Below are 14,904 nucleotides of genomic sequence, written 5' to 3' on the forward strand. Positions count from 1 at the left end.
CTAAGGAAAAACGTGCCTCGGAAATCAAGAAAATCTCGCCTATGCTCTTTTCCTATGCTCCTTTGGCCTATGCTCGGCTAGATGGCGTTGACGACACCGTTTAACAATTTTAACACATTTCAGTGAAATGGGTGAAAGTCATATAAAAATAATTAATAATCAATAATATAAAGTAAATACATTTTTTTGATATTTTTATACTTTTTCATTTTTATTTTTAATCGTTTGTCGATAGATGGCAGTAATTTTACTGTGACTACAAAATTTATTATGACAGTAACCCTCTATACTATCTATTCTCTTTGGTACCTACGTACACCGCATTATTTTATTACATACACTAAGTACATATTTGGATTACCCACCTGGTGAGTGTGTTGACAACAAGGGAAGATTGAATACAAGTAAAAGGAAAACAACATATTTTTTTTCCGTATCACACGTTTATTTTTCTGATCACTAAGGTCGGCATGAAGATCAGGTGCGGTTTGTAACTCTAATTAAGCGAGTGGGGGCCCGATTCGAATTTTGTAATAGACATCTATTAGATATCTTTTAGACATCGCCAAGATACGATAACGATATGTTTAAGATCTAACCTGTCAAATGTGATATTTCCGCGATTCTGGAGAGACTCTTGAACGATTTCCATAAGATATTACTTAGAGATCTAATTCACATCTAATAGATATCTAACACGATCTATCGTAAAAGTGACATTGGTTGCCCGAATTGCGCTGCAAAAGAGAACTAGTTGAAATCTAAACTATAACGTATCTAGAATGGATCTAGTACGTGTCGTCTCTTGTGAATATCTTGAAGTTCGAATACGGCAGTGGGAAAGTGATAATGATAAATTGCGACATCATGCCACACTGTTTAATCTCAGAATGTATTTCATTCCGAGATAAGGCATTATGATAAGATTAGGCCTAATCGAATATTGATGTATGATTGTACTAATTCTTACGTTAAATTGGTCTTATTCTGACATTTAGTATTTTTACACCATTTATACTTGTACCGAAATAAGATTTATTTTTAGATACCGTCTATCGGGTAAGGTCATATCTAAGGGCATACATCTCAGGACTGGCATTGACATGCACTAAAAATGGTACTAGTTCAGCGGTGTCACTCACGAATTCGAGCCAATCGTGCAGTTTAACGCAACTAGTTGCGACCAATCGCGCGGCCGCGCGCGCGTGATGCGTACTCATCAGCCAATCGCGTTGTAGCGCTGTCACTCCGCTGTACTGGCCCCATTCTTATTGCCCGTAAAGCCAGTCCTGAGATATATACGTCAATGTCTAAGGGTAAGTTCGTCTACAACTAATACATGCTCTTTCTTCGCTTCTTACTCTTACTGCAGAAATAGCGAAGCTCGAATCTTCTTTTCATGAGCGACGTAGCTACGTAAAAAATACGAGAGTTATTTCCCTCTAACGGTCTTCCCAACCAAAAATTGTATTGTATTGTATTATTAATTGTAGTGTCTTCCCCAAATTGAACTTAGTTTTATTTCAAGATTTACATGACCCGATCATAGTTAAACGAATATTCTAATGTTAGGTTAGAGATACTAATCACTTGCACTTTCAATCAATCAATTTCTAGTATTTCTAAATTCTAGCCTATACCTATGTACATGCTGGATTATTCGCCATCCATCTAAATCCAAAAAAACAATAACAACTTAAGACTATCGTCCATCTAAATTGGAATTTTCACATCTAGCTGCTGTCATAAAGTTTTTGTCTAAAATATTAGGCACTAAAATACTACTCACGGCTTAAATACCAAAGTGATTTAAGAAACTTAGTCCGTTTTGCGAGAATTAATAGTTCACAAACTTTACATTGAAGCCCCTGATAATATCAGTCGTTCGAAGCGGCTATTTAAAGCCCAATGTTTGTTGTATTTGGCAATAAATGTTCATCGTCGATCGAAGCAGGTGTGAATCTATTTTTTTTTTTGTTTATATGTAAAGAAAACGGATATAGAATATATTGTTTATATTTAGTAAGGATAAAGACGACTGTTATGTAGACGTGGGCATTCTTACTCGTATTGAATGTGGTGTATATATGTAGGTATGTATATGTATATATATTTTGCTTGTGTTACAGCCGTTACTACCCACACCCATAGATATAAAACCGGGTATGGGATTGACGCGCCCGGGGATACAAAAAGGGATCAGGCAGTGTAATCAGATGAGATCTTTTTGCCTGCCTTTGGCGGGGCCAAGTTCTTAAAGGATTTGTATTTGCTGAAAACTTATTGGTAAGTAGGTAATATACGAGTGATGGTTACATGATACATGTGTACTAATTATATCTAATGGCGTACAAAAACTTAAATGATATACCTACTACGAGTATCATATCAATACAACATGTAAATATTGTGGCAACACACCCGGTTACCACAGAGGGTTATTATTATTATTGGGGTGGTATCGGGCCTTTGAGTGTCACGTCGACCAAGTATTGATCTATTGTGACGGCCCTTTAAAGTTCATTACTAATGCCCGTTGCATCCAGAAAATTACAGATGCTTTGGGCCGTAACGTTCTGTACCTCATAGGGTTGCAATACATGCCGCCCTAAGTAGGTACTTCTTTTTGACATTAGTGGTCCACAGGAACAGAGGATGTGCATTGCAGTCTCCTCTGACTCCTGGCAGAACCTGCATGTCGCTACCACAGAGGGTTACCGGACATCAGGAATTTTGGCCGTCAGGAACGCGGCTGAAATACGAAAATGTCAGGATTTTTTGTAAATTTTCCGACTTTTTTACTATGTACCTAAAAAGGTACTACTACATTATTCAACGAACATACATTTAAAGAATGTATCACGCATACATAGATATCGCTTACGGCAATTTTTAGGGTTCCGTACCCAAAGGACCCTATTACTAAGACTTCGCTGTCCGTCCGTCCGTCTGTCATCAGGCTGTATCTCACGAACCGTGATAGCTAGACAGTTGAAATTTTCACAGATGACGTATTTCTGTTGCCGCTATAACAACAAATACTAAAAACAGAATAAAATAAAGATTTAAGTGGGGCTCCCATACAACAAACGTGATTTTTGACCGAAGTTAAGCAACGTCGGGCGGGGTCAGTACTTGGATGGGTGACCGTTTTTTTGCTTGTTTTGCTCTATTTTTTGTTGATGGTGCGGAACCCTCCGTGCGCGAGTCCGACTCGCACTTGGCCGGTTTTTTCTATCCGATTTATTAAATAAGACGTGCTTAAAAATAACTGCTATCTATGTTTTTCTAATAATTATCTGGTGCTTTATTTCATGCACGGTGTGAAATAATTTATTTCTATTTCTGAACACGCTGCAGCTAGGGTTGCCAGATGGTCGGGATTTGGCGGGATTCTCCCGATTTTTAGCATGTGTTCCCGATTCCCGACAAAGTGGAAATTGTCCCGAAAAACAGCTTCACGTTATAAAACAATAATAACAACTGTCATCGAGCGAACGAGCGACCCGCGTCAAGCCCATCAGCGCGCGCGCGCTGGTGCGCGTGGCGAGATTGGGCAGAGCAGCTGACGTAGTGCCAATTATGTAAAATGTCATTGTTTTTAATACAATTACTTTAATTTGAATGATTTTTTCTTCCCGACTTAAGTCCCAAAATCCCGAAAAATTTATATTTTTCCCGATAATAGCGCCTTTCGATCTGGCAACCCTACGCACCGCTCACGCCCCGCCCGGAAAACGGGCCTGTGTGACGGAACCTTTAAGCTAGGTTTAGACGAAGCCAGTAACGCTGGCGCTAGTCCTCAGACAAGCCAGCACTGGCGCGAATAGACAAGCGCTCTATTCACGCCAGTGCTGCAGGCAGCCAGCGCTGGCTTGTCATGAAAAACTGTTTATTTAGACGAGGCCAATATCAATCCAGGGCTCCGTCTAAGTGTAAGGCCTGAGTGGACGCTTGAAGCGGAGCGTTCGGCGGGGCGTGCAGCGTGGCGTCGAGCTCCCAAGGGATTTGAGCAGCGTGCACTAAGGCCGCTCCTATACGCTTGCATTTGTTTAACATGCACGCCGCACGCCCCGCCCCTTTGCACGCCCAACTCGAGCGTCCACTCAGGCCTTACACTAAACCATGAAGCTAGTATCTGGATCTGGCATGAGGGGTGGGGGGAAATAACCAAACGGGATAGTCTTATATGTCTTTCAGGAGGAGTAGCAGCGAAAGCGCTATTATTGTTTGTCCTTATCACAGTCTCACATTTTTTTTATTCCCTACTTGTTCCCTACCGTAAATTTAGTATGGATTATGGTGGGCAACAAATAAATTCGACCAATCATAGTGTCGCATTGCGTATGTTTTGTCCCTCACGGACGCACGCGTGTAACACATCTGTTGGAATCCTACCATCTATTTATGGTCTAAACCTAGCTTAACATGTAAATTCTCTCTCAAACATCGCAATGTTTCGGAACGTGGCATCTGTTTATTTAGCGTAGCTCACTACCGGCATAAGCTAGAGACGACGCGAATATTCGGCAACTACCTATTGGGTATTCGGTCACTTTGCCGAATATTCGGTATTCGGCCGAATACCGAGTATCTGTTGCACCTACCTAAAAAGAAAACTTGCAAAATAAAAATAACCAAAACCTAGTTATATTTAATATTTAAAACGTGTTCTTGGAAAGTTGTTAAATACGAAGACCCTTATTTGAGCATATTGAAATTGAAATTGAAAATTGAAATTGATTTTTTTTATTTCAGACAATATCGTCCATATCATTGGTTAGTAACAAAAAACAAAACAAAACAAAGCAATTAAAAATAATGTTAGTATTACTTACGGCTAAAATATAAACTAATAACTAAACATAACTTACAACTACGCAGTCTAGATTCCCCGCTGTCACCGGACATACAAAATATTTTATTTACTTATGTTGATTACAAAACAAGCGCTGGTGGCCTAGCGGTAAGAGCGTGCGACTTGCAATCCGGAGGTCGCGGGTTCGAACCCCGGCTCGTACCAATGAGTTTTTCGTAACTTATGTACGAAATATCATTTGATATTTACCAGTCGCTTTTCGGTGAAGGAAAACATCGTGAGGAAACCGGACTAATCCCAAACGGGCCTAGTTTACCCTCTGGGTTGGAAGGTCAGATGGCAGTCGCTTTCGTAAAAACTAGTGCCCACGCCAATTACTGGGATTAGTTGCCAAGCGGACCCCAGGCTCCCATGAGCCGTGGCAAAATGCCGGGACAACGCGAGGAAGATTATTATGTTGATTACAAAATATTTTATTTTCATCATGGGTCTGATTTGATTGACTCAGACTACATTCATTAATTCTGTTGGCGAACAGTTTATTTCATAATAATTGTGACTCAAAAAGTTCACAAGTCATGCCGAATATTTGGTCGCCGAATATTCGGCGCTTCTGCCGAGGGAGGGGCCGAATTTTCGGTATTCGGCCAAAATCACTATTCGGGGCGTCACTAATATAAACTAAGTATATCCTCTTTGCTACATTGTGTAAACATTAAAGTTAATTAAAAGAGAGCTCATGTGAAACGGGGAAAACTGAATGAGATTTTGCGAGCAGGTTTTGAGCTGTGCAGGTTTTGTGTGTGTGTGTGTGTGTGTGTGTGTGTGTGTACTTTTAAAATTTCATACTTTTAGATTATGTGCGGAAAGAGAAGAGTCGTGGAATGTATTGGGCCCCATACATTCCACGACTCACCTCTTTCCGCACAGAGTCTATAAGTGTGAATGGGTTAAAATTTTGCGTCTATAGCTGGTCAAGCAAATCTTGTCAGTAAAAAAAGGCGCGAAATTCAAATTTTCTTTGGGACGATATCCCTTCGCGCCCACAATTTTCAAATTTGCCGCCTTTTTCTACTGACAAGATCTGCTTGACCAGCTATATGTTCACTAGTACCATAGACAAAAGTGAAAGTTCATACATAAAAAGAAAAGAAATGAAAATAATTATGGGCCTCTTTGGTGCCTTAGGTAATAAAGTAAAAAAATAGTGATGTGATATACAGATTACAAAACCCAGTCTCGCGTAAGTTGGAGTTAATCTTCAGCCCTAGTAGCACGGTCGCATTTTTATCGTTTATCACCATGCCTGTCACGTTCTAACAAGTATGTAAGTGCGAAAGTGACGGGCATAGTGATAGTCGATAAAAATGGAACCGTGCTGAGCCCGCAGGAAAAAATCAGCAGGTAAAAAACCCTCGGAGCGCGTTTTCGACTCGTACTTGGCCAGTTTTAGATATTAATTCCCAAGGAATCTGCCGCATGGATTAAACTGTTAAATTTAGAACGGAAAACGTCTGTTATTATTTACTTAGGATCCGTCATAATGAATTTTTATATGTTTGTAATGAACTGATAGGAATATAAAATGGTTTGAATATGATGTCGGCAGGAAAGACAAATAAATACAGAATATCACACCGAATGATGTTAAAGACGATAACGTCCTAAACCAATGACCTTTTATTTATGTAGACGTGTGACGTTCATAGTTGACAAAACTAAAATTTAATCCAACGATTTTGACAACTTGACAGGTTGGCGTCACCCATACGACTAACTAAATATAGGTCCCGTAACCTACATTTAATGGCTCACGATCGTGCGCCTGGTACCTCATTCTACCTCATTTTACTTACATCTATGTCCTAAACATCATTTTTAGAGAATGTTTTCTTTATCAGTTCACTAGTTAGGTAGTTAGTGAGATTGCCGAATCGTTGAATATATTGAAACTGTCCAAAACGATACCAGGTTGTCGTTGAAATGAGCAATGAGCTTTCAGTGATAATGCCTAGTCGTAGAAAATATTAAAATCAAAGTCAACTTCACGAAAAGTACAAGAGTAAACAATAACAATGATGAACTGGGGCCCATTTCTCGAACGGTATTAGTCTAATATTATTAGTGTGTTGCCATGGTAACCCATACGATTTGACAGTTCGTGGACTAATAATATTAGTCTAATACCGTTCGAGAAATGGGGCCCTGATGTGTTCATAGTGTTCTATTGATTAGTGTAAAAGTTGTCAAACAACAACTTTTTTTGATACTGGCTATATTGCATCAGCGGCCCGGTGTCAACTTCCGATTAAATTATTTTCCATCTATTTATTTTCCAAACATATTGAACCAGCTAATATTTTAAAATATAGCTTTTGCGTTTTATATGAGTTTTCCTCGAAATGGTTTTCGATTAACGGCAAATGAAAAATATGAAATGTTGTCAATTACCAGAACTAAATCCAAAACGCAGATCAAACAAATGTGGAAAGGCGTGGCATGATTTTCTTGCCCCATCTGGCCTCATTTAAATCAAAATTGTAATAATATTGGTGGGGAAGGTATTGAACAGTCGTAATCCGGGCAATCTAAGTCCCGGTAAGGTAAGGGCATTTATTTGAGTGATGAGCACAGATATTTTTTCCTGAGTCTTGGGTGTTTCCTATGTATTTGTATATTATATATATCGTTGTCTGAGTACCCACAACACGAGCCTTACTGTGGGACTTAGTCAATCTGTGTAAGAATGTCGTATAATATTTCATCATAAATATTTAAGAGCCAAGCTCTTGTTGGTGGAGTAAGTAATCGCCAGTCTTCTCTTTGCTGGGCCAGCCTTTTAACTCCCTCGTACGACAATAATATTTATTTATAATCCACTTCAATTTGTATTTATGTAGGTTGGTGGTGGTAGATGGGTACAGAAGTTTTAGAACTAAGAATCCGTTGAACAAAACACACTTATTTGCATAACATAATATGCCTTATTTATGAGTAAAGTTGAACGCGTGTCTGAAGCTCGTTTTCTGTAACTCTTGTTTCGGCCTTCGAGTAACACAACTTTCAAATGTTTGCCACAACATGCGTGTTAGGGAACTTCCCATTTGATCAACTTTCTTATACGGGTGTTAATTACAGGCCGCCTTTTGGGGTGTAATGAAACAATACGTAGAGCCACTATATTATTTATATACCTCGTTACGTCTTGTGGCTGTATGTGTGTTTTAGATATATGTTACTTTGTAGTATTGGGATACAATCCTCCAATTGAGGGGGATTTAAATATTTTAAATCTTCTCGAGGCAGAGGTTAGGTAGTAACACGTAGGTACCTAAGGGCAAGAGTAACATGATACGATAAACTTTAAAAAAACAAAAATCATAAGGTTTTTTTAGAGCCACCCCACACTAGCGTCTCCCGAGCGTCGGCGTCTAGTCAACTCTATGGCTGGCTGCTCGACGCAACGTTGGCGCAACTGCACAGCGACGACATTTACCATAGCGCTGACTAGACGCCGACGCTCAAAAGACGCTAGTGTGAGGTGGCCCTTAAACGACTGGAGTCATTGACGTATATCTCAGGACTGGCCTTACGGGCAATAAGAATGGGGCATGAATGGAGCCAGTATAGCGGTGTGACACCCACTACAACGCGATTGGTCGATGAGTTCACATCACGCGCGCGATTGGTCGCAACATTCGCAACTAGTTGCGTTAGACTGCACGATTGGCTCGAATTAGTGAGTGACACCACTGAACTAGTACCATTTTTGGTGCACGTAAGGCCCGTCCTAAGATATACGTAAACAACTGGAGTTTGATTTTGTAATCGAGGAAGCTGAAGCATATTAGACAAACTTGAAGGGTTTCCTCCGAAAATTGTGGACCTTTTGCCCTTCTCGACGGGTTGTCACTAACATAACATGTCACAGTAGATTCTGAGAAGCATAATGTCACGAGGGCACAGGCCAGCCCACCTATACCTATCTACTCATATCGCCCGGGCCCCTAGCTACGACAAATAACTGCCAAAAACATGTTGGATTGTTGGACCAGTTTTGTGTAGGATTCCGTAAATCCGTAGCCGATTAGTAAATATTAAACACTTTCGCCTAAAAGTGCTAAAGTCAGTGAAATCTAAGTACCTAACTTGTGCTTTTTTTTTCGTTTTCGTTATATACTTATTCTTCTTCTTCTTCCTCGCGTTGTCCCGGCATTTTGGCCACGGCTCATGGGAGCCTGGGGTCCGCTTGGCAACTAATCCCAGTAATTGGCGTGGGCACTAGTTTTTACGAAAGCGACTGCCATCTGACCTTCCAACCCAGAGGGTAAACTAGGCCCGTATTGGGATTAGTCCGGTTTCCTCACGATGTTTTCCTTCACCGAAAAGCGACTGGTAAATATCAAATGATATTTCGTACATAAGTTCCGAAAAACTCATTGGTACGAGCCGGGGTTCGAACCCGCGACCTCGTTATATACTTATTATTATATATTTATAAAAGCTGTCAAAAAGTGACATCCGCTTGTATTACAAGCTACAAAGTTTTGAGAAACTGGCCCCTGGGACGTTTCTCAAAAGCTTGTAACTTGTAATTTATTTATTTTTATTTTATTTATTCAATTACAATTATAAGCTTACAATAGTACCAAAGCGTCTATAATGCTTAACAACAGTATTTAACAATACAATAATGTAACAGTACATCTAATAACGCATATTTAAATTTTAAATGAATTCATTACATAATGAGCGTATTTTACTAATCAAATACCTTCCAACGCCACAGGGTTGTCTATTTTCCCTCTTATCAGAAGGCTGTAGTGAACGGCAAGATGCAGCTTGCGTCTAAAAACTGAGGGTCTTGAGTCCGACCATACCTCCTACAAAATAATACAAGTAATACAAGTGGAAGTCCCTTTCTAACAAAAGCTGTCAAAAAGTGACATCCATAAGTTGTACTTAAGGGATCTCTTCCAGTCAACCAATGTATTTGTAAGAAAGGATAAAACACAAAATAACAAATTCAGGCTTGTAAAGTTTCATGAACAAAGGGGTAAATGTTTTCTTCGTTGTCTTGTTGTCTACAGAACCCTAAAATGTGAAAAGGGTGAAAAGCCCCGACGGGCCTAAACGAAGGTTAGGGCCTTCGGGGCACGAAGTTTTGTCTACGCGATGAATAAAATTATAGTTTTCTTTTTTTTTAATAAAAAATGTTTAGCCGTAATCCTTTCAAGAAAATGTAGTAAAACGTTTTGTTTTTTACAAAACACGAAATCAAATTGATACTTTTAGATATAGCGCGATTTTCGATGTAAGATTTTTTGGTCGAAAGATTTTATCAAATCTCATTCACTGGTTGACTGTATCATTTTACTATTGCCATTAGTATAAACTACAGTTCATTGATAACAAGGATACATGGGATTAAGCTATTGTCGTGTATCACAAAACTTAAATTTTCTATTATTGAAATAATTTTACGGTATAGACTCACGTATATTTAGTCCAGTTCCAAATTTAATAGCAAACCTATATTATAGGAGTACTTAGGTACCAAAAGACACTAGTAAGTAACCTAAAGTAAATATTTATTATTAGGTACACCACAGGGTCGCTCGCGGATACCGTACAATTTCGTACGAGGCGGCTGCTCTCCTGGCACGGTCTCCGCCACTAGACATCATGGCGGAAATGGATGCCAGAGTTTATAGCGCCTTGCGCGCAGAAGCTGGAAGCTCTGCCGCAGAAGATATTAAGGTGCTTCGGGAGAGAGCCCACAGACAGGCCATCACTTGTTGGCGGGGGCAACTGGAAGAACCCAGATGTACGCGGCAGCGAGTGGTCGCCGCAATCCTGCCACACCTTAATCAATGGCTGGAAAAGAAGGGTCGCGTGACTTATAGACTGACCCAGGTACTCACCGGACATGGCTGCTTCGGTGAGTACCTACACAGAATAGGACGAGAGCAGACAGCAAGATGTCACCATTGCTGCTCTAGTTTAGACTCTGCGCAGCACACGCTCGAGGAATGCCCAGCGTGGCAGTCCGAGCGGCAGGTCTTGGTAAGAGAAGTGGGGCAAGATCTCTCTCCGCACTGCCTCATCGCAGCGATGTTGAGAAGTGCCTCGGCATGGGATGCAGCTGTCACCTTTTGTGAGACGGTCATGGTCCAAAAGGAGATTGCTGAGCGCGAACGGGAGCGCTCCGATCCTGCTAGGAGGAGGAGACGGCGACGATAATGTCGCCGCTGCGCCCTGTAGCCCGGGCGTAAGAATACGGCTACGGCATCCCCTGCCTGTCGTAAAAGGCGACTAAAAGGGGTCCTTGGGGTCGGAAACGGTCGCAGCTAGGGACTGCGACTGCAAAAAGAGGAGACCCATAAAGGGGCTCAGCGCTAGGACGGCACTGGCGGGTTCATTGGAGATCCCAGAGCCGTCCGAAATGCGCCGAGGAGGACAACTGGGAGGTTTTTAGTCGGTGAAAGTCCGACATAACCTCCGCGCTGTCCCTGCGGTGCGGAGGTATCCATAACGGATTTTCCTCCCAAAAAAAAAAAAAAAAAAAAAAAGGTACACCACAAATGAAAAAAAAATCATTTATATTCTTCTGCTTTCATAAGTAATAGTTTTTGATTTTATTCCCTAAAGTTAAATATTTTTATTAAAAATAAACTAAGTACTAAAACAAACAATAAAAAGCCTTAAAATAAAAATTACAACCTAAAATTAAAAACTAGAATTAAAAACTAAGCTTAAAAACTAAGCATAAAAATAAACTATAGATAAAAAATTTGGCCCAAATCGCCGTCCATTGGCAGCGTGCCCAGAAGGCTGGCAGCATTGCCACGTTGTATGGCAATGCTGATCCGCTGTGCTAGATATGACCCAGCCCTCTGGTCACGCGTCAATCCCACCAACCTGTGGCTACATTCTTTAAAGACCCTGTGAGCGCTTTCCCCCCAAGGCCCCATGGTCTCAACCCCAAACGGCTCAAATATGCAACCACTGTTTATGGTTGCATATTTGCGCCGCTTGAGGACCTCGGCCGAATTGGCAGCCGAGCCAGCCTTAACTGCAGTGCCATGGAGATGGGACAGCGCTAGGGTATCAGCACAGGTTGCGTCCCAAACCAGCGGCCGACCCATCTTCCATGGCACGAGGGTCATACCGTCGGGCCTCTTACCGTCATCGCGGGCGAGGCCGGTCGGTTCCAAAACGGCCGGTGCACCCGCACTGGCTAAGGCCCGACGGATGATATCATTAAGGCCGGCATGATATTTCGTAATCAGTTTTACGAACGTGAAATTTATAAAGCAATCAACCCAACACATCGCTTTTCACCCTTTTTAAAGATCTCATTTTTTTATGAATAACTGTTTTACGTTAACATTCGGACACCTTAAAAAGATTCTAGCTAAGAATTTACAAAAGTTTTAATTGTATATAAAATAACTATTAAAATAATAAACTAATGTTAAATTAAGTATTCATAAAAAAATAGTTATTTGTACAACAAGAGATCAAAGTTTGATATTTCTTCGAGTGCTTATTTTGAGTCCCGTGCAAGCGAAAGATTCTATAATAGATTCACGAGCGTACCGCGTGAATCTAATTTAGAATCTTGAGCGTAGTAAGGGACTCAAAAGCGCACGAGATGTAAATAACTTTGATCTCGTGTAGTACACAACATTTTTCACCTCGGCAGTGAGAACATATTAGAGAACCCGAAAAATGTATTGCTTCTTCATCACTTACCTCTATTCACTCATGTTTTCTTATAATATACCAACAATTAAATTTTCACCTCAGCAGCTCGAACAAGGGTACTTTGCTACTTAAAAACAGTGAGCAAAATCGCATTTTGCTCATTTTGTCTCACTCAGTCTCACTTGTTCGAGCTGCTGAGGTGAAAAAAATATTTAGGTACTCAAAACCTTTATTAATTGTATGTGAATGTACATTTAAAATTGACATATTCTTACTCAATGTTAATCATTTCACAATGGATTTCTATAGAATAGAATATACCACACACAAACCACATATAAATACCACAAATGTGTTGAAAATTCGTAATATCTGTTTAGAGAGTCCGTTATTTGGTTCTCATGGTAAGTTTGCTTGGACATCCCTACTTTTCCTTAATTCCCACTATCCAAATGACTGGGTACTCACTGGGTAGTAGGGGCATAAATTTTATTGACTGAACCGCCAATTTTGTGTATAATTTTATCGAGGTCGTGCTTAAGAGCCCTCAGCATCGGTTCTCCATACAAATGTACTGTAGATACGCTCTCATTTTAAAACAACTAGCTAAACTGCTCTGAAACTTAGTCACCTGGGCGTTTTTTTTAAAGTTGTCCCCTACACTTTTTTTTTCAAATTTGGGATTTTTTATGTTATTTCTACTCAGAATCACAAGCTCTTTCTATCCTAATAGGAGAAAGAAAGTGTCCCAAAATTTCCATACATTTTTCGGTCTTTCCATTCCGCGACCGCCATACAAAGTCTATGAAAAATGGTGACGGAATGGAAATAAAAACCTTAGGACACTTTTTTTCTCGTATTAGGATAGAAAGCGCTTGTGATTCTGAGTAGAAATAACATAAAAATCCAAAAATTTGAAAAAAAAAGTGTAGGGGACAACTTTAAAAAAAAACGCCCACGGTCTGCAATAATATGTTACACAACGAAGGCCTCAATAATATCTGACACGATCTTATTTGTAGAGCCATAAGAGCGTGTCACATATTTTTGCGGCCTTCAAAAAGTAATACATATATTATTGCAGGTGACGGCACTAACAATGGGATAAGTTATAATTATCTAGTCCTGTAATTAGTTTATGTAGCTTGAGATACAATATTTAAAAAATACAGCCAATACAATTTGAGTTTCTCATACAAAACTTGTTTTTGCTCTAGGTATTTGGTTTGTTTTATAAACTAGAGCTATATAAACTAATTACAGGACTAGATATACCTCATGCCATTGTATGTGCAAAGTTTAATTTCAATCCAACACGTAGTTTTAAAATGAGAACTAAATTCCGTTTGTATGGGAAGGTGAAATTGCTGGGGACTCTAAACAATTAATCTGTTTGAAAGTGGAAAGTGTAGGGAAGCGTATAAAGGGTGGAGTTATGTGGACCACTGATATGAAATTTGCGTCAAAACTTCAAAATAGGCCTAGAAAATTGTAGGTCGAGATACCCTTTTGTATTTGAAATATTATGGCAATCCATTTAATTTTATCTAATGATTTACTTAATACCTAACATCTATCTGACTATATAATCTGACAAATCCTCTATTGAGAGCTTACTCTAAGGCGATTATGTGGTGAAGCTAATAAGTTATTATCTTGATTTATTAGTAGTAAAAAATAGTAGTCTTGATTTATTAGTAATAAATCAAGACTTGCCTATCAAACCCGTCAGTTAGGATTTTAACATTTTTAACCTAGTTCAAAAAGAGGGAGGTTCTCCATTTCTCGAAATCTTTATTGTTCTTTGTTAGCTTATTTTCCATTCTTATAAGAAGCCCTGTAGGTATTTCGCTGGACCGATTAGTAAAATTCCTTTTACAGTACATATGGTGCTACTTTACCGCCCTAGTGCGGTAATTAGCACAATACGTGCCTATGCCGAAAATTTAAAGGGCCATATGTATGTACTGAAAAACGTTGTACCTACAATACACGTGCGAAAAGGTAATTCGCAACGAGTGGCGATAAATTGAAACACGACCGAAGAGAGTGTTTTAAAATCGACACGAGTTGCTATAGAATGTCCTAATTTTCGCACTTGTATCGTAATGTAGGTACTATTTCATCACTTATATCACAAAAAGATCTTATTTCATGCAGGTGTACTAAAGGGTAAAGGCACAGAACATATTAAAGGGGTTAGAATGGCTATCGCGCGCAGTTAGTACCTATTGGAACCGGTGTCGCCGCTCGTTCCTCTCCACATTTACTAACACTCGCGCAACGGTAGTAAAAACTTGTGTGCGTGGTGAATGGATACGCCTCCTTTAGACAAATTTGATGTCTGGCTTCTTAATCTGAAGGCTATTGTCACA

At 39.8% G+C, this 14,904-nt stretch overlaps 1 protein-coding gene across 1 annotated transcript in view; it reads left to right on the top strand.

Moving 5' to 3' along the window:
- LOC134654505 (neuropeptides capa receptor-like) overlaps positions 1 to 14,904 on the top strand; it is a gene marked incomplete at its 5' end in the record, with an annotated part of 83,612 nt that overhangs the window by 32,692 nt on the left and 36,016 nt on the right. The gene's annotated exons all lie outside the window — the stretch shown is intronic.

The sequence above is a fragment of the Cydia amplana genome, chromosome 15 (genome assembly GCF_948474715.1).
Source record: "Cydia amplana chromosome 15, ilCydAmpl1.1, whole genome shotgun sequence".
Classification (NCBI taxonomy): domain Eukaryota; kingdom Metazoa; phylum Arthropoda; class Insecta; order Lepidoptera; family Tortricidae; genus Cydia; species Cydia amplana.